The sequence below is a fragment of the Triticum aestivum genome, chromosome 1A (genome assembly GCF_018294505.1).
Source record: "Triticum aestivum cultivar Chinese Spring chromosome 1A, IWGSC CS RefSeq v2.1, whole genome shotgun sequence".
In the NCBI taxonomy this organism is placed as follows: Eukaryota; Viridiplantae; Streptophyta; class Magnoliopsida; order Poales; family Poaceae; genus Triticum; species Triticum aestivum.
Window position 1 is genome coordinate 18,869,752 of NC_057794.1, and position 25,347 is coordinate 18,895,098.

Below are 25,347 nucleotides of genomic sequence, written 5' to 3' on the forward strand. Positions count from 1 at the left end.
GCCCCAAATAAACGGGGTATTTGAATATGTGTGTCACAAACAAAGTTTTGACAAGGATATTTCTTACAAGCAACTTTTTCCAAAAAGGTATAATGCTTGGTCGAACCGAACACAAGTTAAAAATTTAAAACTTTGAGTATGAAGGCAACTTAGCTGGTTAATGTGTTTGGTATTGATGACGCGGTCCCAGCTTGATGCGGGACAAAGTTCCATCCCCCAAGCCGGTCCTGAGGTGGCGGAGCAAAGAGCTCGGCACTCCGAAGTGGTGACATAGCACGGTCAATGCAGGCCGGCAGAGTGACGCCGAAGTCCCCGCATGGGGTAATGAAGTGTTGACGAAGCCCCCCGTCCAGCCGAGGTGACGTGGTATGTCAGTACGCCGAGTTGACCATACTTCCCAACCCGAATCATTTTCCTGTGCACAAAAAATAGTGCAAAGCGGAGATAGTAGTAATAATAATAATTAAAAAAAATCATTGCATAATAAATAATTTATGCAAAGGGAGTAATAAAAGAAATATGGCCTGGCGCCGAAGTCAATGTTGATGCAGGGCGTCGGCGTGATGCGGTAAAGGCGTGGCAAAGCCTGAATTCACAGGTCGGTCCGAGTTCCGGATGCGGCGTTCACCGGACCATGTACGGAAACTGACCGAACCACCATGCGGCCTCATTAATGCGGCCACCATTTGATAGACATGGGTACATATGATGGACAAACCAGACTAATAATTCCTTGGGAAAAAATGAACCCAAACAAGCAAAAAATACTAGGATTAATAGCACCTGGTTTATTTGTTGTAGCAATCCGAAGAAAGGTGATTCCCAAAATTGGGACTCGATCCGCACACACATTGCCTGATGGGCGATAAAGCGACGGCATGGCGATGCTGGCAAAGGTTGGCTCATCGAAGCAAAGCCCTCGGTCCAGCTAACGTGACGGAGCTGGTCGGCTAGTGACGCCGAAGTCTCCGGAGTAGGTTGATGAAGAGATGGCGAAGCCCCCGGTCCAGCCGAGATGTCGAAGCCTCGATGTCAGCCGATGAGTCAAAGTAGGTCGGCATGATGGACACCGGCTTGAAGAAGCAACAGTGCGGTCCTGCCGATGCAGGTCGTGACGTGGTCAATGCCGGCTTGATAAAGTGACCGTGCGGCGATGCCGGTGTATCCACTCCGTATAATCCGTGGGGCGGCGATGTTGGTGATGATTTATCCTTCGCGATGCTGAACTCCTGTTCGGCTCGTCGAGATGATAATCCGAAGAAGTTGAGCTCGGGTCAACAAAGTGACGACGTGTCTAGCGCAGGTCGGCAGCCGTGGAGCAATATTGCCGGACTGGTTTGACACCAGCAAGATGATGAAGATCATGTTCAAAAGATTTTAAAGTTAGTGGGATGTGTTCGGGAACAAAACACAATACCCCATACAAAACTTCCTTCAAAAAGGATGTCCGAAATCCTATTCATAAAAAAGACGAACTCGGGTCGGATTCGTTTTCACGCAGAAAACAGATCCGAAAAGTGATGCACTAATCGGAAGGTTCCCGAAGTTTGGATGGTGGGATCGAGCTGAAATTTTGAGAGGTGGTAGATATAGGAAATTCGTAGCCGATCAACGGTTGGATCTTCCAAATGACGTCCGAGCTAGAAGCTGGACACCACGCCCTTAACTCGTCCAGATTCTCGTCTAGATTTGACAGGGCTCCGGTATATCGCGGATTGCCAGAGATTCCTCCATCGGAACTCGATGAATTTTTCCAGGGTTGTTGTAGACTCAATTCCGCACAATTCCACCAAAGCAATCGTTAAAACGACACTTGAGGAGGCGGTGGCGGTGGATACGAGTTCACTGTCCAGAAAAATAGCACGGTCGCCCGAGGGCAATGTTGACGTTGAGCCACCGGGCTCCCTGGGTGATTCCTCCATGATCTTGATAGAGATTGGAGTTGATGTTGATGAAGGACCTCATCCGAACATGATGATCAGAGGTAGGGAACAGTCCTCGGTCCAGCCAAGGTGCCCGGCCGAGCCGGTGATGAAGAAGCCGGCGTCGCAGTTGACCTGCGGGCGAGCCATTGATTCTTTTGCCGATCACACAACAAAACTCTCAATGAAAGCACCAATGTCGGTGTCAAAACCGGCGGATCTCAGGTAGGGGTCCCAAACTGTGCATCTAGGATCGATGGTAACAGGAGGCGGGGGACACGATGTTTACCCAGGTTCGGGCCCTCTTGATGAAGCTAATACCCTACGTCCTGCTTGATTGATCTTGATGATATGAGTATTACAAGAGGTGATCTACCACGAGATCATAGAGGCTAAACCCTAGAAGCTAGCCTATGATTATAATTGTTGTATATCTATCGACTAGCCTGGCCCTGGTTTATATAATGCACCAGAGGCCTAGGATAACAAGAGTCCTAGCCGAATACGCCGATGGAGGAGGAGTCCTTGTCTTGACCACCAAGTCTTGTGGAATCTTCCTTGTATGCGGCAGCTGTCCGAACTGGCCCATGAGTATATGGCCATGGGGGTTCTCGGCCCAATCTAACTTACCGGGAGACGACGTAGTGAGTACCCCCTAGTCCAGGACACCGTCAACCGACCTACTTCTTCCTCCTATATATGTTCACATACCCCGAAAATATCCAGGAGCACCATGGAACCCTATTTCCACCGCCACAACCTTCTGTACCCAAGAGATCCCATCTTGGGGCCTTTTCCGAATCTCCGCCGGAGGGGGCATTGATCACGGAGGGCCCCTACATCAACTCCATGGCCCCTCCGATGATGTGTGATTAGTTTATTTCAGACCTTCGGGTCCATAGTTATTAGCTAGATGGCTTCTTCTCTCTCTTTGGATCTCAATACAAAGTTCTCCTCGATCTTCTTAGAGATCTATTCTATGTAACTCTTTTTGCGGTGTGTTTGTCGAGATCGGATGAATTGTGGGTTTATGACCAAGTCTATCTATGAACAATATTTGATTCTTCTCTGAAATCTTTTATGCATGATTGGTTATCTTTGCAAGTCTCTTCAAATTATCATTTTGGTTTGGCCTACTAGATTGATATTTCTTGCATTGGGAGAAGTGCTTAGCTTTGGGCTCAATCTTGCGGTGCTCGATCCTAGTGACAGAAAGGGAAGCGACACGTATTGTATTGTTGCCATCGAGGATAAAAAGATGGGGTTTATATCACATTTCTTGAGTTTATCCCTCTACATCATGTCATCTTACCTAAGGCATTACTCTGTTCTTATGAACTTAATACTCTAGATGCATGCTGGATAGCGGTCGATGTGTGGAGTAATAGTAGTAGATGCAGTCAGGAGTCGGTCTACTTGTCACGGACATGATGTCTATATACATGATTATGCTTAGATATTCTCATAATTATTCGCTTTTCTATCAATTGCTCGACAGTAATTCGTTCACCCACCGTAATACTTATGCTATCTTGAGAGAAGCCACTAGTGAAACCTATGGCCCCCGGGTCTATTCTCCATCATATAAGTTTCCAATCTATTTTACTTTGCAATCTTTACTTTCAATCTATATCATAAAAATACCAAAAACATTTATCTTATCATTATTATCTCTATCAGATCTCACTCTCGTAAGTGACCGTGAAGGGATCGATAACCCCTTTATCGCGTTGGTTGCGAGGTTCTTATTTGTTTTTGTAGGTACGAGGGACTTGCGTGTGGCCTCCTACTGGATTGATATCTTGGTTCTCAAAAACTGAGGGAAATACGTACGCTACTTTGCTGCATCACCCTTTCCTCTTCAAGGGAAAACCAACGCAGTGCTCAAGAGGTAGCAAGCTACAGCTAGTCAAAGTAGCAGTAGCGGTTTCCTTACAAAACCGCTATAGCTACCTGTAATAGCAGTAGCGCGTTTGGTTTAAACACGCTACTGTTATGTCCACTTAAACCCCGAAATCCTTCTCTCTCTGCTTCACATCCCGCCTCTTTTCCCCCAAATCCCCACTCTCTCTTCCCTCGTCGCGCCACCGGAGCCCTGCCCTCGCCGCGCCCCTGCGCTTGGCCCGACCCGGTGCTCCCCCCGGCCCCGACCCCGACCCTGGCCCCGACGTCGGCGCTCGACCCTTACTCCGACCCCGACCCCGACCCCTCCCAACCTCGGCCGTCATCGGGCCTGCACCCTCTGTAAGCCCCCCACCGCTCCTCCTCTCTTTGCTAGCTAGGGTTCTTTGGTTAATTTACTTAGGTTTTAGTTAGGGCAATAGGTTAATTAGGTTATTTATTTAGTTATGAATTTAGTTAGTTAATTAGAATTAGTATTAAAAAAACAGAATTAGTATAAGCAATTGTCCAAATCAACATCCCTTGTTAAAGCAATTTTAGATAGGCTGAATTTTACTTTCAAATATTGTTATGATTTCTTGCATTTTTCTTCAAGTTATATGTTTTTATTCCTTCTATATGCAAATTTGAAGTGGACATGTGATATGTGGACATGTGATGTTTTGGACATGTCATATTTGGAATTTGGACATGTCATTTGGACATGTGATGTTTTGGACATGTCATATCTGGAAAATGATGATTATGTGTAGGGTAAATGATCTGAGTGGCCTATGTTACGCCGGAATGTTGATTCATTTCCGTTTCGGTGAATTTCAGGCGCTCGATATGTTCATTTTTTAGCAAAGTTCATGCCAAAATTTTCCATGAATTTTGGCATGACTTGTGCTAGATAGTAGGCATATCGAGTGTCGGGAGTTGCTGGGAAACGACATTCCGGCAAACATAGATCTTTTTTTATGTCATTTCTCATTTTTTTTCATAGTTTCAGAATTAAACGAGGTGACTTAATCATAGGAAAAATGTCGAACAACGAAGAAACCGGGCCTTCTGACCAAGATGCAGATGAGATGGATTATGAGGGTGAACAAGAGTACCTCGACTTTTTGTCTGCTAAGAAACGTCAAGGTTTGCAGGTCGGCCTCGATGATGGTACTGATGCCGACATCGACACCGACGGCGTCGGCACCGATGGCGGTGCCGAGACCGGCGGGGAAGGTACCGGCGGGGAAGATACCGGCGGGGAAGGTACCGGCGCCGATGCCGCTACCGAAAAGAAGAAGCAGAAGAAGCAGAGGATACGAAAACCTAACAAACTAGGAATTGGATGACTGGTGATCACAAAGATAGCACCTGGCAAGTTTGAGCCATTAGAGCCGGAAGAACCTTGCAAGTGCTATGGGAACCAAGTAGGATGCATCCTACAGGAATGCGCGAGCATCAACGACGATGAATTAAGGAGTAAAGAACATTTGAGGCAGTTGCTCCTGACGAAGTTGCACAAGAGATTCAAGTTCCCGGCCCGGGATGATAACATAGAACAACCGTGGGATGATCCGAAGATGAAAAAGATTAACAATCACGCTGTGGGCATGTTCAACAATGATTTGGCCTCCTGGAAAGGGAGGGTGAAACGAGCTATTGAGGCTGAGGAACCCCTGTCCAAGATTCTGGAGGAAAATCCGACATTTACAGAAGAGGAGTTCAAAAAGTTCAAGGACACTTGCGCTACCGAGGCAGCCAAGGCTAAGGCTACGAAATTCAAGAGCCTTCAGCAAAGGAATACGGGGAAGCATCGCCTCAGAAGCCATGGCTACCTCGGTAAAAGGCCCATATGGGATACGGAGGACGCAGAATGTGAAGCCGCGGGTCTCCCAGACCCCTTCGCGAAGTTCACCAACCCCTTGGAGCGTGACTTCATCAGGGCCCGCTACAAGTGGGACAAGGAAAATAAGGTTTTTTACACGATCCAGATAACGAGGAGATTGATTAGACTACTGGTAATTATTCTTTTACCACCTTACATTTAGCTCCAGATCTAGTCGACTACACATTCCTAAACAGTTCAAGTTCCTTCTGCAGGAGAAGCAACACCAGCTTGCAGCCGAAAGCCCTACTTCTCCAATGAGGCCCATGTGGGACACCGCTCTCAACCGGGCCTTGAACGAACTTAAGGGACTCCCTTTGGGCCAGTGGCCGCAATATGGTCGTGTGCACGGCGCCGGAGATGGTGCCACATGGAAGGTGTTTTACAACGAGTGCCCAGAGGCCAAGAAGCAGAAAAAGAAGTTTAGTCAAGCGGACATCGACGAGAAGGTGAAGCTTGCATTCGAGAAAAAAGCAGCCGAGGATGCAAAAAAATAGTCGAGGAGAAAAATGAGTTGCTACAACAGGCAGTCAATGCAGCTATAACTGCCTGCAGAAATGATTTCGCTACTAACTTGGTCCCGGATATCATCAACTGGACGAAAGAAAATCTAGGCAAGACGGTACATGATTTCCCGTTGCCTAGTTTCGTCGCGAGCAACTCTGTGAACAACACCACCACCACACCATCATTTGCTCACGCAACCGGCCTCCTCTCGCACCCGCACCCGGTCATCGCAGCCCGTCCTCAGTCTCTGGCGTGCTAGGCGGGCCTTCGTCTTTGGCTGAGCTCGACGCCCTCACAGTAATTACATGTCGCACGAACATATATATCTACAATATTCCATTTCCATTGCCTTTCGGATGTTTTACGCCGCAGACATGTGTTTGCAGGCCGATGAAACCCCGTGCACCATACTCTACTTGATCAAAGGCCAGAAGGTGGATGTGGGAAAGGGGGTGATAATGAAGCCCTTGGATCTCACGTTCCACAACCAGCCGATGCCCGCTGGGTAATTTAGGGTTACCTTGTCGGGTGTGACATCAGGGCAGGAGGATTTGCCTCCTCCATTACGCCTAGGGGGAGAGGACGACGAGACCCCGTCGCGGATTGGAAGCTGCAAGGGTTGGGTGCTGCTATGGCCGAAGAATCTTCTTCGTTTGGAGCCGGCCAAGAGCACACCAATAACCACACATCAACAAGCATGTATGGAGACCACCACCCGCCTACGCAATTACCAGCTCCTGTAGTGTCGGGTGAGAGCGGCAGATGATGTGATGAAGGGGGTGCAATAGTACTGGCTGATGTAATCGGTCCCGTAGAACAGAGAATGGATGATGAGACGGAGGATCCAATGGGTTTCCTCAATACAAACGCGCATGAGGGTGACTTAGATACGATGAGTCAACCATATGATGAATTGGGCTATCAGCATGCTAATGAGGATATGGATGGTCTGCCCGGGCAGGAACATCGTAGTAGGGATTGCAAGAAGTCTCTCTTCATGAAATCCTCATAGGACACGCCTGAAGATGCCGCCTCAACACAGGATCAACTAGCCGGGGGTCGTACAGTGCTTAGCTTGGCAACATTGGGGCAGGGGTTAAGGAAGGGTCTAGAAGGTGTGCCCAAGAAAAAGGAGAGGAAGAGACCAGGGAAGATAGCTGCCTCCAAACAAGCCAGAGCACATAGCAGCCAAATGGTGGATTCTGAAGAGCGTGTACCCGTGAAAGGTGCGGCCAAGTTCCATCTCACGGGCGAGCCGATGCTACCGCCGAAACCGCTGGAGGCACTATCAGGGGATCTCAGGAGACTGCACGACCATGTGTTGTCGACTGAGAAAAGCCTACTAGCCTCGAAGGATCCAGGATATCCAACATATGCGGCTCGTGTGCCTGAGGGGAAGTGCTACGTCGACACACGGCCCGCATAGGTGTTCTTCCTGCGGTTTGACCATATCTTTGAGATGTTTTTGACAAGGTGGCTCGATTTTACAATCGTCCGCCTTTTTGCGCTACATATGAGCTCTGTCATGAAGAGAGAAGAAGTCTCGCAAATCTGTGTGGCAGATCTGTACTACATGCACGAGTCTTTCTTGAGTCTCGGCAACTTTGAGCGTGAAACTGCTAGGGAGTACCTCCAAAACTTCATGGTACAGAATAAGGACCAGGAAATTGTCCTCCTGCCTTATCATCCAAAGTAAGTCAGTTCCGAACAACCCTTTCGTACATTTCAATCATTCCTTCTCGCTCATATGGAGAATAATTTGTGGTGTCTTTTCCCTGCAGCAACGGGCGCGCCGTCCTTATCATTCTTTACCCGTGAGTCTCCCATGTCGTGTATTTCGACCCTACCAGAGACTACGAGAAGAAGGACTACACCCACATAATGAATATTCTAGATGATTCTCTCCTAGGCTTCAGCATTAGGGGGGGCCACCTACAGATCAAGAAAGTAAGGAACAAGAAGTTGGGTTTCTCGCATAAAACTAACTTCTGCTGCATCCATGTCCCAAAACCAAGCAAGAAAGATGGATTCTACCTCCTTCATCTCATTATTGAGTTCAATACGGATCACCAAAAGCTTCGTATGACAACCAGAAACGATGATCATATCCACAAGTGGGTAGAATCTCATGGAGAAGCGGATTATAAACTTAGAGAAGACTTCTTTCGCATCCAAAGGGACATTGCGCGATCATCATGAAAGAAGTCGTCGATGAGAAGGGGATGTTCCACCACGGCCCTATATCGCGAGCTGACGTACAAAGTTACGAACTCGCATAGGCATGCAACGTCATGACCTCATGCCGTTCAAGAAGCTAGGGTCCATCCTTGATGATATGGAAGGATGGAACTTCTAGTGATTTACGATGCCGATGATGATGATATGTGTCGGTTGAACTTGTATACTTTCTATAGCGATTAAACTTTGTGATGTCCACGTTCCCCGCCGAACTTGCGTAACTCTACTTTGTTAGTTTGGGTACGATGACATGCATACCTCTAGTTAATTAGTTTGCGTACTATATGTTGCATCTAGTTGCCAACCCTTTCTTTTTCGTGTTGCTCTAGTATATTTTGTTGCATATGATCGTACATTCTCTTGATGAAGATGCATCTCTAACAGGTACCTAGATTCTTGATGGCGAAGGAGTGCTATGTCGTGTACGAAGGGAATGTTCTAGGAGTGTATGACGAGTGGTACGAGTGTCAGGAGCAAGTGGAGGGGGTCTCAGGTGCCAGCCATAAAGGCTTCAAAAGCAGACAAGAAGCACAAGCTAGTTACTTGAGGTACACGCTAGCGCGAGAGAGGCCTCATAACCGCCGCCTCATGTACTGCATAGTTCCGCTATCACTCATAGTGATAGCACTTCTCGCGTATATCATTGTTTAGATGGATGATGTTGTAGTTGCAAGTATTCGAGACTTGCATGCATCACTATTTTTGAGATGATGACGAGAGACCACTTTGTGTTGGATGATGATTATGATGAGACTATTTGTATGTATATGTTATGATTACATTTGTGGTCTCGCAACCATTTGTATGTGTATGATGATGACATTTGTATGTGCTAAAGATTCTTGTATAAAGCGTGTTCAAATACAAAACAAATATGCAGAAAAAACAAAAACTAATAAAATTAGCAGTAGCGAGTGGAGAAAAGCTAGCAGCAGCGTGCCACTAGCAGTAGCGCAGCCTAATGAAGTGCGTTAGAGCTATTAGCAGTAGCGCGCTTTCATACCGCCCGCTGCTGCTACGCTTGTATAGCAGTAGGGCGGGCAGACACGCGCTACTGCTACAGGTTAGCTGTAGCGCCGTATTAGTAGCGTGGGACCCCGCACTACTGCTATACCTAAAACCCGCGCTGCTGCTAGGCTTTTCCCATCTTCTGGTATATAAGTCATTTTGACCTAGAAAAAATAAGGAGAAGACTTTCAGGATGGAGCGTCGCCGTCTCGAAGCGGAACTTTGGCAGGAGCACTTTTGCCCTCCGACGGAGCGATTCCGCCGGGGGAACTTCCCTCCCGGAGGGGAGAATCATCGTCATCATCATCACCAACAACTCTCCCATCTTGGGGAGGGCAATTTCCATCAACATCTTCAACAACACAATCTGATCTCAAACCCTAGTTCATCTCTTGTGTTCAATCTTTGTACCGGAACTATAGATTGGTGCTTGTGGGTGACTAGTAGTGTTGATTACATCTTGTAGTTAATTACTATATGGTTTATTTGGTGGAAGATTAGATGTTCAGATCCAATATGCTATTTAATACCCCTCTGATCTTGAGCATGATTATCATTTGTGAGTAGTTACTTTTGTTCTTGAGGTCACGGGAGAAATCATGTTGCAAGTAATCATGTGGACTTGATATGTGTTCGATATTTTGATAGTATGTATGTTGTGATTCCCTTAGTGGTGTCATGTGAACGTCGACTACATGACACTTCACCATATTTTGGCCTAAGGGAATGCATTGTGGAGTAGTTATTAGATGATGAGTTGCGAGAGTGACAGAAACTTAAACCCTAATTTATGTGCTATTCCGTAAGGGACCGATTGGTTCCAAAAGTTTAATGCTATGGTTAGAATTTATTCTTGATACTTTTCTCATAGTTGTGGATGCTTGCGAGAGGGTTAATCATAAGTAGGAGGTTTGTTCAAGTAAGAACAACACCTAAGCACTGGTCCACCCACGTATCAAATTATCAAAGTAGCGAACACAAATCGAACCAACATGATGAAAGTGACTAGATGAAATTCCCGTGTATCCCCAAGAACGCTTTGCTTATCATAAGAGAACGTTTTGGCCTGTCCTTTGCCTCAAAAGGATCGGGCTACCTTGCTGCATTTTTGTTACTACTATCATTACTTGCTCGTTACAAATTATCTTGTTATCAAACTACTCTGTTACTTACAATTTTAGCACTTGCAGAAATTACCTTGCTGAAAACCACTTGTCATTTCCTTTTGCTTCTCGTTGGGTTCGACACTCTTACTCGTCGAAAAGAGCTACAATTGATTCCATATACTTGTGGGTCATCAGGTATCCTCTGTAGCAGCTTCCCGCTCTAAGTGCATGCGGTAGTGTCGTCCGTGAAGGGGGTCACACTCTCGAGCGGTGTGCTGGGTGTTTAAACCCCCACCACACTTTCAGACATGTATGAGGACCCAATGCAAGTTTTGGTGGCATTGCTACCCTCCGAAAAACCTGGAGAGGCCTAACCCTGGCCCGTTTGACCTAGATATCTAGCCGTTTTACAATTGAGGATGACCTTCCTCCTCTTCATAATTTCATCTTTATAAGTCTTTCTACTTGTCAATCATTGATCTTACCATCACATATGCTTAACGTCTCATGCTTACGGTTGCCTTGGTCGGCAGGATCCAACAACCCGCCTCCTTTGAGTGCATCGTCTGCACCTGGGCAGTCAAGCCAAATGACACATAGTATCACTGCTAGCGCTTCGACCTAGCCCCCCACGCAAGAATGACCACTCCAGGTATTTTTCGATGCTTGTGCCTTGTTGCTTTTGCTTCTTAAACCCATGGGAATGCATGAAACCTTGATCTAGCCTCACTTTGAATTTGGAAATGCATGCTCATGCTTTATCGATGTATATATAGTGCTCACATGTATTCGTGCTTCCTATTTCATACTTCTTAGCTTCACTTTGAACCTTAAAGACCATTAGCATTTTAAGCTTGAAAACTCATGCTTGTCGTAATGAACTTGTAGGTTTGCATCGCGGATGCCATTGACGGTGGCTGTACATGCTATGTTCTCAGCGGCGGACCTTTATTCTTGTCGTAGTGAGCTCATGGTCGTGAACTTGTTGGATATGCTTATGTTGAACTTATGAACAATATGTTTAAGTTTGGTGTGAATTTGTTCGATATGCATGAATGTTGAACTTTGTGGAGCTAATATATATTGTTGGATATCTATGCATGTTGACGAGCCATATAAATTGTTGGATATATTGTTGTTTCAAATTGCAGGGCTGACATAGCAACCAAACAAAAAAAAACAGCAGATTGGCATATAAGCTAAATTTAATACTTGGCTTACCATGTACTCCCTCCGTTCCTAAATATTTGTCTTTCTAGACATTTCAAATGACTACTACATTTGAATACATGTAGACATATTTTAGAGTGTAGATTCACTCATTTTGCTCCGTATGTAGTCATTTGTTAAAATGCCTAGAAAGACAAGTATTTAGGAACGGAGGGAGTATAAGCCGGACTGCCCATGCGAAAGCACTCGGCGTATACTGCATAAGCCATGCCGACCGGTTAAAGCACTCGACTTAATAATTGTACGCCATATAGCCCAGAAAATACACACGGCGTATAGAAACCAAAGGCCCGGACGGTATCTGCTGTAGTATATATACACCGAGTGTGCCAACTGCATACTCGGTTATGATGGTCACGTGGCAAAAAATCTGAGCCCCACCTTGCCGGAGAAAGCCGTGAGATACACTCGTCTTACAGGATAAGCCGTATATGCCCAGGGGCACACGGTGTTCTTGCAACATACGGCTTACGTGTAAGCCGTTCACTGAAGCAGACACACGGCGTATAGTGACGTCCTGGTTTACTTGTAAGGCGTGCAGCCCAGTGCGTACACTACTTAGTATAATACAGGGCTTATTGTCATGCCATGTGGCGTCACCGTTAGATGCTACTGATCGTGATCTTACTTTGTTTGCCGGGTGCCATCGTTAAAATGGTCTTTGCCGTGTAAGTTCCATACAAGGCTTCATTTGTTTTTCCTGTAGTGCCAGCTCTTAGTTTACTCTTGAAGCAAGGTGCTGAATATATGTGCATGTGAAGCAAACGAGATCACCAAAGTCTTAGCAAACTAGTTTTGCAGCTCGTAATCACATGCATAGTAAAATTATGAATGCTCATCACATTAATGGATCAACTATATCGACGACACCACATCATGACTTACGTAGACTCGTGTACAAGCTAAATATATTGATTATTAAGGGGAAGATAATAATATTGGGCTTCTCATTAATAATATTTCAGTGATGCTTGTTTCCAGTGATTCCCCATGTGTATACAAAAGTAACAGACAAGAAAGCATGTTAAAGACTTTTATATATATGTAATACTAAGCAGGATAAGGATGTAGTGTCAAGATGGGGCTTTTCGCGCAGTTTGCTTTAGCACGTGAGATTGAGGCAACTAGCCATGCAAGTGGCACATGATAGATTAACCTATAAACAGTTTGGCCAACTGGGTGCTAAGTATTTTGAATGACAACTAGCCATACAAGTGGCACACGATGGATTAACCTATAAACCACATGGCTAACTGGGCGCTAGGTGATTTGAATAGGATCCACAGTTGCACCTCGATCCTTGTGGACGCTGCTGGTCTAGAGCAAGAGTCGATGAACTTTAGCCTCGAGCTCTCAATCTACGCGTGCATGTTGAAGCATCTTTTCTCGTAGGACCCGTACCGGCTATAAGGGCATCTCCAACAGGTTGTATGTTAGTCTTGTTGTTGGTAAAATGCTGACGTCATCAACCAACAAGCTATCATACAACTACTTCAATAGGTTGTATTTAAGTTATTCAATAGATGGTGAGAAAATAAATCTGATGTGCAAAGATTATTGGTTAATCTACATAGTACAACTTTGCTCTCTCTTCATATTTATTACATGCCACATCATCACTATGTCTTAGGTGGCAAATTTACCAACAACTATCTTACAACTGTTGGAGATGCCCTAAATGCACTGCCAATTTGCCATTTGAATAAGCACTGCCTAGAATCGATTGAGGCAACTAGCCATGTGGCACATGATGAATTAACCTATAAATCACTACTTGGCCAATTGGTAATTTGAATAGGAACCACAGCTAAACCTCCTTGTGGATGCTGCTCATCTTTAACGAGACCTACCACGACTAGCCCTTGACGGTTTAGTTTTATAGAAGAAACAACTGAGCACGCCGCGCCAAGTTCAAGACTCAAAAGCTGCTGCTCCGCTAGCCACTCGAGCGATGCTCGGTTCCTCGACGCTGCTCATTTAGAGTACCTACTAGTCCTCTAGTCGATTAACTTAGCCAGAGGCTCTCAATCCACACATGCTGAAGCATCTTCTGGCCGGCTATAAAAATGCACTGCATAGCAACACACTTTGTGCCACCATCAGCAGCTTGCCCAGCAGTCACCACCACATCCTTCACTATTCCCCTTAGCGTAGGTACTGGGATCCAAGCACGTAGTTGCAAGCAATGGCGCATCTGCGGTTCCATGGCACCATCGATGCTACCATCGTGGGGGCGGACAACCTCCATGATCGCTCGCGCCACACCGGCAAGGTCCCCGGTTTCCTTGGCAATGTATGTCTTCTTAATCTTTTCAGTTTATATCATAGTTTGAAATAGCATGCTATCTATTTTATAGTGGCACTATACCGCTTGGAGGGGCATCATGTTAAGCCGTTTAGCACTATTTAGCGGCATTTAGCATGCTATAGAGAAATTTACTGTGCTGCTTCTGGAGAGCGGTGTTTCAGAGACACGTGATGCAGGGAGCCTGGTTTATTTAAAAGATCAAAATCGCTATTTATAAAGTTCAGTTTTGCTAGAACACATCTAGAAGATGATTATGCTCGCGCGCACACACACATTTTATTCATCGACGAAGGGAGGAAAGAGCTGTTTGAACACGTACTAAAAGCAATTAATTCTCGTACGTAGATTGTGCAAGGTGTCCAGGAGACGACGGGTTTGGGCAAGGGCCTGCCGCGGATGTACGCGGCCATCTTCCTCGGCAGTGCATGCATCGCCCGCACGCGTACCATCACCGTCCCTGCAGCAGGAAGCGTGCGATGGAACGAGCCGCTCCGCGCCTACTGCGCCCACCACGCTGCCGACGTCGTCATCTCCGTCATGATCGAGCAGCTCGGCCTCGACGGAGCTCCTCAGCGACAACACAACCATCGACCGCTGGTTCGACGTCCTTGGCGCCGACAGGAAGAAGCTCCCGGATGGGCCCAAGATACACCTGCAGATCAACTTCCGTGATGTCGCTGACCAGGGCCAGGCATGGGGCGGCGGCGTCGGCAGCTTCGGGGTGCCCCGCACCTTCTTCTCGCAGAGGCCCGGGTGCAGGGTCACGCTGTACCAAGACGCACACGCGTCTGAGGAGTTCGAGCCCAAGATCCAGCTCGACGGCGGCGGGCTGTACAAGCCTGGGCACTGCTGGGAGGACCTGTACGACGCCATCAGCAACGCACGGCACCTGGTGTACATCACCGGCTGGTCCGTGTTCCCCCACATCACGCTCCTGCGGGAGCGGGACGGCCAGCAGGAAACGCTCGGCGAGCTCCTGAAGCGCAAGGCCGGCGAGGGCGTGCACGTGCTCATGCTCGTGTGGAACGACGTATCCTCCATCGATGGCTTGCTTGCCGGCCTCATGGACACGAGGGACGAGCAGACGGCCAACTACTTCGGCGGCAGCCGCGTGCAGTGCGTCCTCTGCCCGAGGAACATGTACGTCAGAGGCCACATCTTGGACGCCAAGATGGATACGTTAGTCTACAGCCACCACCAGAAGGCCATCGTCGTCGACCAGGAGCTACCGCCTTCATCGTCGGACTCGGACGGGCGCCGCCATATCGTCAGCTTCCTCGGCGGCCTCGACGTGTGCCACGGACGCTACGACACGCAGTCCCACTCCCTGTTCAAGACGCTGGGCGCGGGGAAGGCGCACGGCGACGACTTCAGCCAAGTCAACTTCAACGACGAGAACGCCACGCTCGGCAAGGGCGGGCCCAGGGAGCCATGGCACGACATCCACGCCAAGGTCGAGGGCCCCGTCGCGTGGGACGCGCTCCACAACTTCGAGCAGCGGTGGAGGAAGCAAGGCGGCGACAATGAGCAGCTGGTCGACCTTGTGGCCCTCGACCTCGAGGGCAAGGTCACGCCGGCCTCGTGGGCGGTCACGCTCCCCGGCGACCAGGAGGCGTGGAGTGTGCAGCTGTTCCGGTCCATCGACAACATCGACACCGTGGGCTTCCCCGACTCCATGGAGGCCGCCTTCAAGGCCGGTCTCCTCCAGGACAAGCACCGGGTGTAGGAGAGGAGCATCCAGGACGCCTACATCCATGCCATACGCGCCGCCAAGAGCTTCATCTACATCGAGAACCAGTACTTCATTGGGAGCTCCTTCCAGTGGAAATCCCACGACGGCATAGATCCGGTGGACGTCCGGGCGTGCCAGCTGATCCCCAGGGAGCTCTCGCTCAAGATCGTGAGGAAGATCGAGGACGGCGAACGCTTCGCGGTCTACATCGTGGTGCCCATGTGGTCCGAAGGCTCGCCTACGGGTCGATACAGGCAGGCGATGCTGGACAACCAGAGGAGGACGATGGCGTTGATGTACGACGACATCGCGGTTGCGCTGCAGGCCAAGAGGATAGACGCCAACCCAAGGGACTACCTTACCTTCTTCTGCTTAGGGAACCGGGAGGCCAACAACCCAGAGGGTGGTGAGTACCAGCCTCCCCAACGCCCACAGGACGGGACGGACTATGCCAGGGCGCAGATGGCACGCCGGTTCATGATCTACGTTCACTCCAAGATGATGATAGGTAAGTATATCTTGATATCTGCTTGTATTCCATTGCGTTGATCCATCATATATCTTGATATAGCTAAGTATATACGTCTCGCCTTGTTCAGTTGATGACGAGTACATCATCGTCGGATCTGCCAATCTCAACGAGCGGTCCATGGCGGGGTACAGGGACACCGAGATCGCTATTGGCGCGTACCAGCCGCACCGCATCAACACCGGCGCCGAGCTCGCCAAGGGGCACGTCCATGGATTCCGGATGTCGCTGTGGCACGAACACCTCGGCAAGACGCACGACGACTTCCTCCGCCCAGGGAGCTTAGAGTGCGTGCGGAGGGTCAACAAGATGGCCGACGAGTACTGGAGCCTCTACGTCGGCGACCAGCTGCCCGAAGACCTCGTAGGCCACCTGCTCACCTACCCCGTCTCCATAGACAAGGCCGGCACGGTCTCAACGCTCACGGGATTTGAATTCTTCCCTGACACAGAGGCTCGCGTGCTTGGTGAGCCAACGGGAATAAAAGATTATTTTCTGAGCACATAGCTCCAGGTTTGCCGCTCCTAGCTTGTGTCAATCCTGACGCCTCCAGGTTTTTCCTTTTTTGCGCATCATGTCAGCTATCTTAGTTCGAATTCAGCTTATTTTTCTACAAATATTTTCCTTTTTTTGTTATGTGTCGGCTTATTTTCTCAAAGATGCTTATATAAGTAGGGTGTGTGCGCAAACTGGAATAAAAGATTATTTTCTGAGCACATAGATCCAGGTTTGCTGCTCCTAACTTGTGCTGATTAATCTTGGCACCTCAGCTTTTTTTCGCATCGTGTCAATTATCTTAGTTAGAATTGAGTTCATTTTGCTATAACTAGTTTCTATTTTTTTATGTGTCGACTCGGTCTCTCGAAGGTGCTCATAGTCGTAGGGTGTACGTGCGCGTTCATATGAATGAGTATATGTGTGTATGTATGAGTGTCTATGTCTATATCATATGAATAGTTTTAGAGCGCCACTGTAGCATTTTTAACACGTCGGACCCAACATTGATTTACCAGATGCCAACAAAGCACGTACAAAAAGACACACATTGTAAATTATGAAGCACGCGTAATCCAGAGCCTTAAATTTACAGCATGCAATAGCGTTTTTCAACGCACGCTCAACCCTTTTACGCGCGCACTATTTTACAGCTTCTACTGAAACTGTCCGGCGTACAAAAATTCTGAATTTTAGCGCGGAGCTGTTTTAGGCGCTCTTAGGATTTACTACTCTTTTCCTAAAGCTATTTTAGCTTTTTTTTAGCATGAGCCGCGATTTGCGCGAGCCACGCCCTGTACCTCGAGTAGTGATGTTCACACATTCCAGGTCCGTGGGATGGCACGGAGAGCTCTCTGTGTACGTATTGCCCTCGCCATAGCTCATAGCTCCGGCCAACAGCACATAGTACTCCCTTTTTTGTTACTAGCGCAAGAGGACTCGCTCGAGCTCCCTCTACGCATTGTCCTTGCCGCAGCTCATAGCTACGGCCAACAACAGACAGTACTGGTTTATTAAGCTTATTAATTTAAAAATCTCAGCAACCAAGGACGTCCTCTGTCTACAAATAAGTGTATGTTTGACATACAATTTTTTTTTCACAAAAAAATATGTTTCTATCTTTGCAATGTACTTTAAAATAATCAAAACCAATAACATTTAACACATAGTCTTTCCACTTTCTACATGCACTTAGCTCATTGAGAATGAGGTAATTAAGGAGGAGAGAGATGTTGGCTTGCACATTCCCAATACATTTTTACTCCACTTCATAATATGTCCTAAAATTTATGTATGTACATTTATTTGTAGACATGGGGAGTAGAGTGGTGGAATAATTTTTGTAATTCACAAAAATACTTAATTAATGCACTCATTTTCCTCAAAAATTGTTTATGAATGCATTAATTGCAATGCATGCATGAGTGATCAATAAAAAACCAAAAACTTTTACATGCATTGGTAAGTTTTCTCTTAATCCTCCCATGCAGTGTTATAATGCAACTCGATAGCCGAGTGTGTGAAGGGAGCAATAGAAATGAGTCTTATAAAACATAAACACAATTTTTTTTGAGATAAGCCGTATAAACTGAAAAGGAGGTAGTACCGTTTTATGCTTAGTTGTTGATGGATGTCGTGTTTTGTCCATGGGAGGGACGGTATGCAATTGTTTTCGATAATGAACTTTAATTTGAATATACAATGTCATTCCAGCCTATTCTGTGGAGCAAATTGTGTGTTAGCAAAGGTTCGGAAGCACTAGCGAAGACTTTTTTAGACGAATAAGGCAAAAAAACCAAATACCCCATCCGCACCGATGGATAAGTCATCTTACGAAAATCAAATAATCTCAAAACACTTATGCGTAGTGCATTAACTTCAACCTTGTTTCTTGTTTTTGACATGAATATAGGAATCGATCAATAAGAGACGTGGGACGTGTATATTTTGAATGACTTAAAACTACCTAGCATGGCATTCAATGGTAAGTTTATTGCATGCAATGGTATTAATTAGCAAATAAACATTAAGTTCTCTCGTTTTTTCTCTCCGCCTTGGTCATGGTGCACAACATAAGACTATCCATAATAGGAAGTAACTTAGACTAGTAACATGCATATAAGAATAGTCTATGTTACTACCTCCATAATGGGGAGTAACATATATGTGGTATCATGCAACACTTCATTTATTATGCTATAGACTCATCTTATCTTGATATGTATGATGTTACTCATAGAAAGTACAATAGAGCTGAGTCAGCGGGCTACAAGAAAAAAACTAGTATATTTCTACTTAGTTGGAGGAAAGAGAAGAGGAGATAGAAGGTAAGCGGGCTCTTCGTGAAGAGCCAGCTCTAGCACGTGCTCCTAGACACTTTGTGAGAATGAAAGATCGGCCACATAATGAAAAAGTAGTACACTCTTTTGATCTACTATTGTACATGTTGCCTATAAGATGGGTTGTAGATTACATGGCACTGGCTTATAGCCTGCAACTAGCTATACTATTAACCATGCTCTCATACTAGAAGTAACTAGCTATGTTACGACATGCCTTTCTTTCTTCATTTATTACATGCCATATCATCTATTTTGTCTAGATATGTGTGATGTTACCACCTATATTACTCTTATTATGGGTAGTCTAAGTAGTATCATGCATGCCAACTAAGCAATTTTGATGAGGTGACATAGAATTAAATGAAAAAAGAGTGGCTTGGGTATCATATCATGATATCATATCATATTAAATGATGTGCTACTTTGTGTCATGCATGGCAATAAATATAGTCCTATATGATACCAACATATGATACTCCCTCATTTCCGGTTTATAGGGCTCAATTCAAAAATCTCACCAACCAAAGTAGATGGTAAGTGGTGGAATACTTTTTGTAGTTTGCAAAAGCACATAATTAATGCTCTTGTTTTCCTTGAAAAATTATGTTTATCAATGCATTAATTACAATGCATGCATGCATAAAGTACATGCATTGGTCAATTTTCTCTTAATACTTGCATGCAATGATTTAATACACCTTGGAATATAAACATGTGATGGAAAACAACCAAATTAAGCCTTATACAATGAAAAAAGTAAAATTTTGAGATAAGCCCTATAAACCGGAAAGAAGGGAGTACCATGCATTACGGATGATATCATTTTATATGACACTTCCCATTACAACCAGCCTAAGATGACTTAGAGCAAGTACAAACCTATGTGAAGGAGAGAGAGATGAAAAAGTAAGGGGAGTGGGGCAAGAGCCTAGCTATATACGCATTCCTAGGTAAATGTAATAAATGTGAAGAAAGAGATACAGAGAAAATGAAAAAGGTACTAATGTAACAACCAACCTTATAGCCCACACTATTGTATGAATGCATATAGATGATGACTATAAATGACATGGCGACTCTTTATAAATGACACGGCGGCTTCTTATATCCATCAGTTGGCTATATTATTAACCATACTCTTATGCACCGGTACAGAGGGATTACAAGAGTTGACTGATTTATAAGAAAAACTAGACCGAAACCGAACATGAAAAAAAAAACGACAAATGAGGGGTGAGCTATTTCGCAAAAAACAAAAGAGGATTGGGCTAGAGCTGTAAGGTCATATGTGCCCAGGTGTTGGTAATTGTAGATGCTCTAAACAATTCATAAAATAGCAAACTAAACAGTTGACCAAGCTCGGTATTCCGACAATCCAGCCACGTCCGTTGTTTTGTACTCCCTCTATTTGCTTTTCTCAAAGTGTTTGAGCAGGCACGTTTGAAAGCTGACTGCAGCCTCGTTGTTCATCAGAGGATGTTACAACCGTTTGAAATATTTAATTCTTTGGTTGCTAAAGCCGGCTGACCCATTCTTTTAGCACGCCGCAATGATGGACAACACCACTGCCTTGGTAATTGCGAATTATTAATTTATGAATGAAAGTAGTTGCCCCAATAAAGCATCCGGGGTAGTGTATCAAGTGATAACACCTTTCAAATGCTCCTATGATACCATTTCAAGAAAAAAAATCAATTTTAAACGTTTCAAAAATTTCTGAAAACAATTGTGGATGTTCACATCACATTAATGTACAACCCTTAAAAATTTTAGATCCAAATTCTAAATACACAATGAGAAACAAAAAAAGAAGACAAATCCGAATGTGAATAGTGGCGTTTTGACTTTTGTCTTTTTATGCTCTTTTGCTGGATTTGTTTTTTTCTCTATTTCTTAATGTGTATTTCGAATTTGGACCTGAAATTTTTAGGGATTGTACATTATTGTTATGTGAACGTCCACGATTTTTCTTTCAGAAATTTTGAAACGTTTAAAATTGATATTTTAAAATAATATCACGATATCATCTAAGGGTTGGTATCATGTGATATTTTCCCAAGCATCTTGTTGGCAGAAACGTAGCCTGAGATCTTGTGTTGGCCGTGAATTTAAAAGTCATTTCCTCTTTCTCTCTCTAAATAAAAATAAACTAAACTAGTCATGGCCAGTAAAGCATGCCAAGCGTAGAAACTAATGCTACTCGATTTCCATCATCACCCCATCGGGCAAAACAAAACATGATACACTAGTAGTACTTACTACATTTGGTGGGAAGAGTGAAATAACTAGTGAGGCTGGTCATAGTGGTGATTAACTTAGGGCCTGTTTGGTTTCAAATAAGTTACCAACTTATAAGTCAAAAGGTGAAAAAAGTGTCTTATTTTACCAAACAAACCCAACTTATAAGTCACCCCAACTTATAAGTCATAAGTTGCTCCACCCCAACTTAAAACTTATAAGTCACCCTTTTTGCATGGGTCCCACCACCTTTACATAAAAAAGCAAGGTGGGAAGGTGTGCTCAGATGACTTATAAGTCAGGTGACAACCAAACAGGCATGACTTATAAGTCACTGGTTTTAAGTCACCTGACTTATAAGTCAGGTGACTTGTTGGAACCAAACAGGCCCTTAGACTAGCGTCATGCGTATGACACTGGTCTATATTACTACCTTCATAGTGCAAAGTGTCATAGATGTAGTATCATATATGGTTGCATTTATTAGCTTATAGACTCAACATTTCTTGGGAAGCGCTATGTGATGATAGCATACTAATATGTTACTCCAAACACCTCTCTCCTCATTAACTAGATGCCACATAAGCAAATTTGTCTTGGGATGTGTTATGTTACTAGCTAAGTTACTCCCACTATGACTAGCCTGATTGGTGAAGGTGGGAAATAACACACGAAGCTGGACGGAGAGAAAAGTAAGGTTGGTCATAATATGAGAGAGGTGTAAAATAATGCATTTCAAGACAAATTTTCTTATGTGGCATGTAATTAATGAGAGAGGTGTTTGGAGTAACATAATATGTTACTGTAACATGACGCAACCCAAAGCACTATGAAGGTAGTAATTTAGACTAGTACACTAGTCAAAATTACTCCCCACTCTGACTAGCCTTATAGTAATCTTTGACTACAATTGGAAAAATTAGCCCTTATATGTTTGTGGATATGCCCATACACTATATTTCTACAAAAACATCCGGACAGTGTTCAGGCGTTTCCGCGTTGAACTCCTATTTTTTCCTAATACATAACCACAACCTTCACTCTGAGCCTCCACTTCTTCCCCTACTTAGCAAAGTGTCGGTGCAAGTGGATCCAAAATAGACCTACACATGTTCAAGATTTGAAAAAAACTCACTAACGATGATAGGTAAAACGAAACATTAGGTAAATCAATACTTCCGCCGATTGGATTTATAAGCTGGGTACAAATCATTATATCTTCGATTTGACTAATAAAACATGTATAATATGCCACAATAATTATATGCTTAGGAACTTTATTTGACAAAGAATCTAAAGAAATTTTTTTGTAAAATGTAATGTACATCTTTTTCTATTCATACTGAAGACCTAAAGAATCCATGCTCGACTCATAACCCCAAGCAGAGGGAGTACCTTCCTTGATGTAGTCAACGAGAAGTTGTTCCTGCAATATTTTTTGCAGATAAACCTGGTATTTAGAACGCCACTCTCCAAAAGCAGCACGTCAAAACTTTCTGGTTGCATCATATACAACTCTTCTTTAAGAAATCCATTAAGAAATGCAATTTTGACGTTCATTTGCCAGATTTCATAATCATAAAATGCGGTAATTGCTAACATGATTCAGATAGACATAAGCATCACTATGGTGAGAAAGTCTCATCGTAGTCAACTCCTTGAAATTGTCGAAAACCTTTCGCGACAAGTCAAGCTTTGTAGACAGTAATTTTACCATCATTGTCAGTCTTCTTCTTGAAGATCCATTTATTCTCTATGGCTCGCCGATCATCGGGCAAGTCAACCAAAGTCCATACTTTGTTCTCATACATTGATCCTATCTCAGATTTCATGGCCTCAAGCCGTTTTGTGGAATCTGGGTTCATCATCGATTCCTCATAATTCGTAGGTTTGTCATGGTCTAGTAACATGACCTCCAGAACAGGATTACCGTACCACTCTGGTTGACCTACGAGGTTCGGTAGTAACTTGATCTAAAGTTTCATGATCATTATTATTGGTGTAGGCATCACGGGAACGGTTTTCTGTGATGAGCTACTTTCCAATTCGAGAGAAGGTACAATTACCTCATCAAGTTCTACTTTCCTCCCACTCACTTCTTTTGGGAGAAACTCCTTCTCTAGAAAGGATCCATTCCTAGCAACAAAGATCTTTGCCTTCGGATCTGTGATAGAAGGTGTATCCAATAGTTTCTTTTGGGTATCATATGAAGATGCATATCTCCGATTTGTGTTCGAGCTTATCAGGCTAAAGCTTTTTCACATAAGCATCACAATCCCAAACTTTAAGAAACGACATCTTAGGTTTCTTGAACCATAGTTCATATGGTGTCGTCTCAACGGATTTAGATGGTGCCCTATTTAAAGTGAATGCAGTTGTCTCTAATGCATAACCCCAAAATTATAGTGGTAAATCGGTAAGAGACATCATAGATCGCGCCATATCTAATAAAGTATGGTTATGACGTTCAGACACACCATTTTGTTGTGGTGTTCCAAGTGGCGTGAGTTATGAAACTATTCCACATTGTTTTAAACAAAGGCCAAACTTGTAACTCAAATATTCGCCTCTGCGATCAAATCATAGAAAATTTATTTTCTTGTTATGATGTTTCTCTACTTCACTCTGAAATTCTTTGAACATTTCAAATGTTTCATACTTGTATTTCATTAAGTAGATATATCCATATCTGCTTAAATCATCTGTGAAGGTCAGAAAATAATGATACCCACCGCGAGTCTCAACACTCATTGGACTGCATACATCGGTATGTATTATTTCCAATAATATTATAGCTTGCTCCATTGTTCCGGAGAATGGAGTTTTAGTCATCTTGTCTATGAGGCATGGTTTGCAAGTATCGAATGATTCATAATCAAGTGATTCCAAAATCCCATCTACATGGAGTTTCTTCATGCGCTTTACACCAATATGACCTAAAAAGCAATGCCACAAATATGTTGCACCATCATTATCAACTTTGCATCTTTTGGCATCAATATTATGAATATGTGTATTACTACGATCGAGATTCAATAAACCATTTACATTGGGTGTATGACCATAGAAGGCTTTATTCATGTAAACAGAACAACAATTATTCTCTAACTTAAATGAATAAATGTAGTGCAATAAACATGATCCAATCATATTCATGCTCAACGCAAACACCCACTAGTAGAAAACATGGCTTTGGTTGAGGCCTGGCATGCCCATTAGTCTCGGTTCAGCTACGAACCGGGACTAATGGAGGCATACATCCCGGTTCGTGAGCCCAGGGGCCGGCCGGGACCCGCGGGGCATTGGTCCCGCTTCGTCTAGACCCATTTGTCCCGGTTCCAGGCACGAACTGGGACCAATGGTCCTCGCTCCCGACCCACATTCATGGGTCCCGATTCTTGGCTTCAACCGGGATAGAAGGGGGCCCTTTAGTCCCGGTTCCTACCACGAACCGGGACCAATGAGGTGGCTATATATACCCCCTCGCCCACAAGTAGAGCACTCCACTACTCTGTTTTTCTGGACGGCGAGGGGAGAACTTTGTGGTGCTCTAGCTCACCTCCTATGCACACGAGGTGTTCGTTGAAATGTCCGAGCCACGCTAGTTAAGCTTTCTCCTCTCGAAGCTCGACCTCCAAGCTCCATTTTCCTCGAGATTTGTCTAGGTTTAGCGGTCCGTCAAGTCCCGTCCCCGTCTTCACCGCCGTCGATCGCTCGCGCCAATCTCGTCGCCGGCACCACCGTGGTGAGCCTCTTGTTCTTATCTTCTTTCTGAAAGAATTTTTTCACGTGTATGATTAGATAGATACTTGTCTAATTTTCTTACTTTTATTATTGGTTGTTATTATATAGTGCGATGGTTTCGGTATCCGCCCCCGTCGGCCCTCGTCCTGTCTATGATTCGGATGTGGTATATATTATCT

At 44.8% G+C, this 25,347-nt stretch overlaps 1 pseudogene; it reads left to right on the forward strand.

Annotated features, from left to right (window-relative positions):
• The first annotated feature begins 13,822 nt into the window (after positions 1–13,822).
• LOC123074793 (phospholipase D alpha 2-like) lies at positions 13,823–17,634 on the forward strand (annotated as a pseudogene).
• The last annotated feature ends 7,713 nt before the right edge of the window (positions 17,635–25,347 follow it).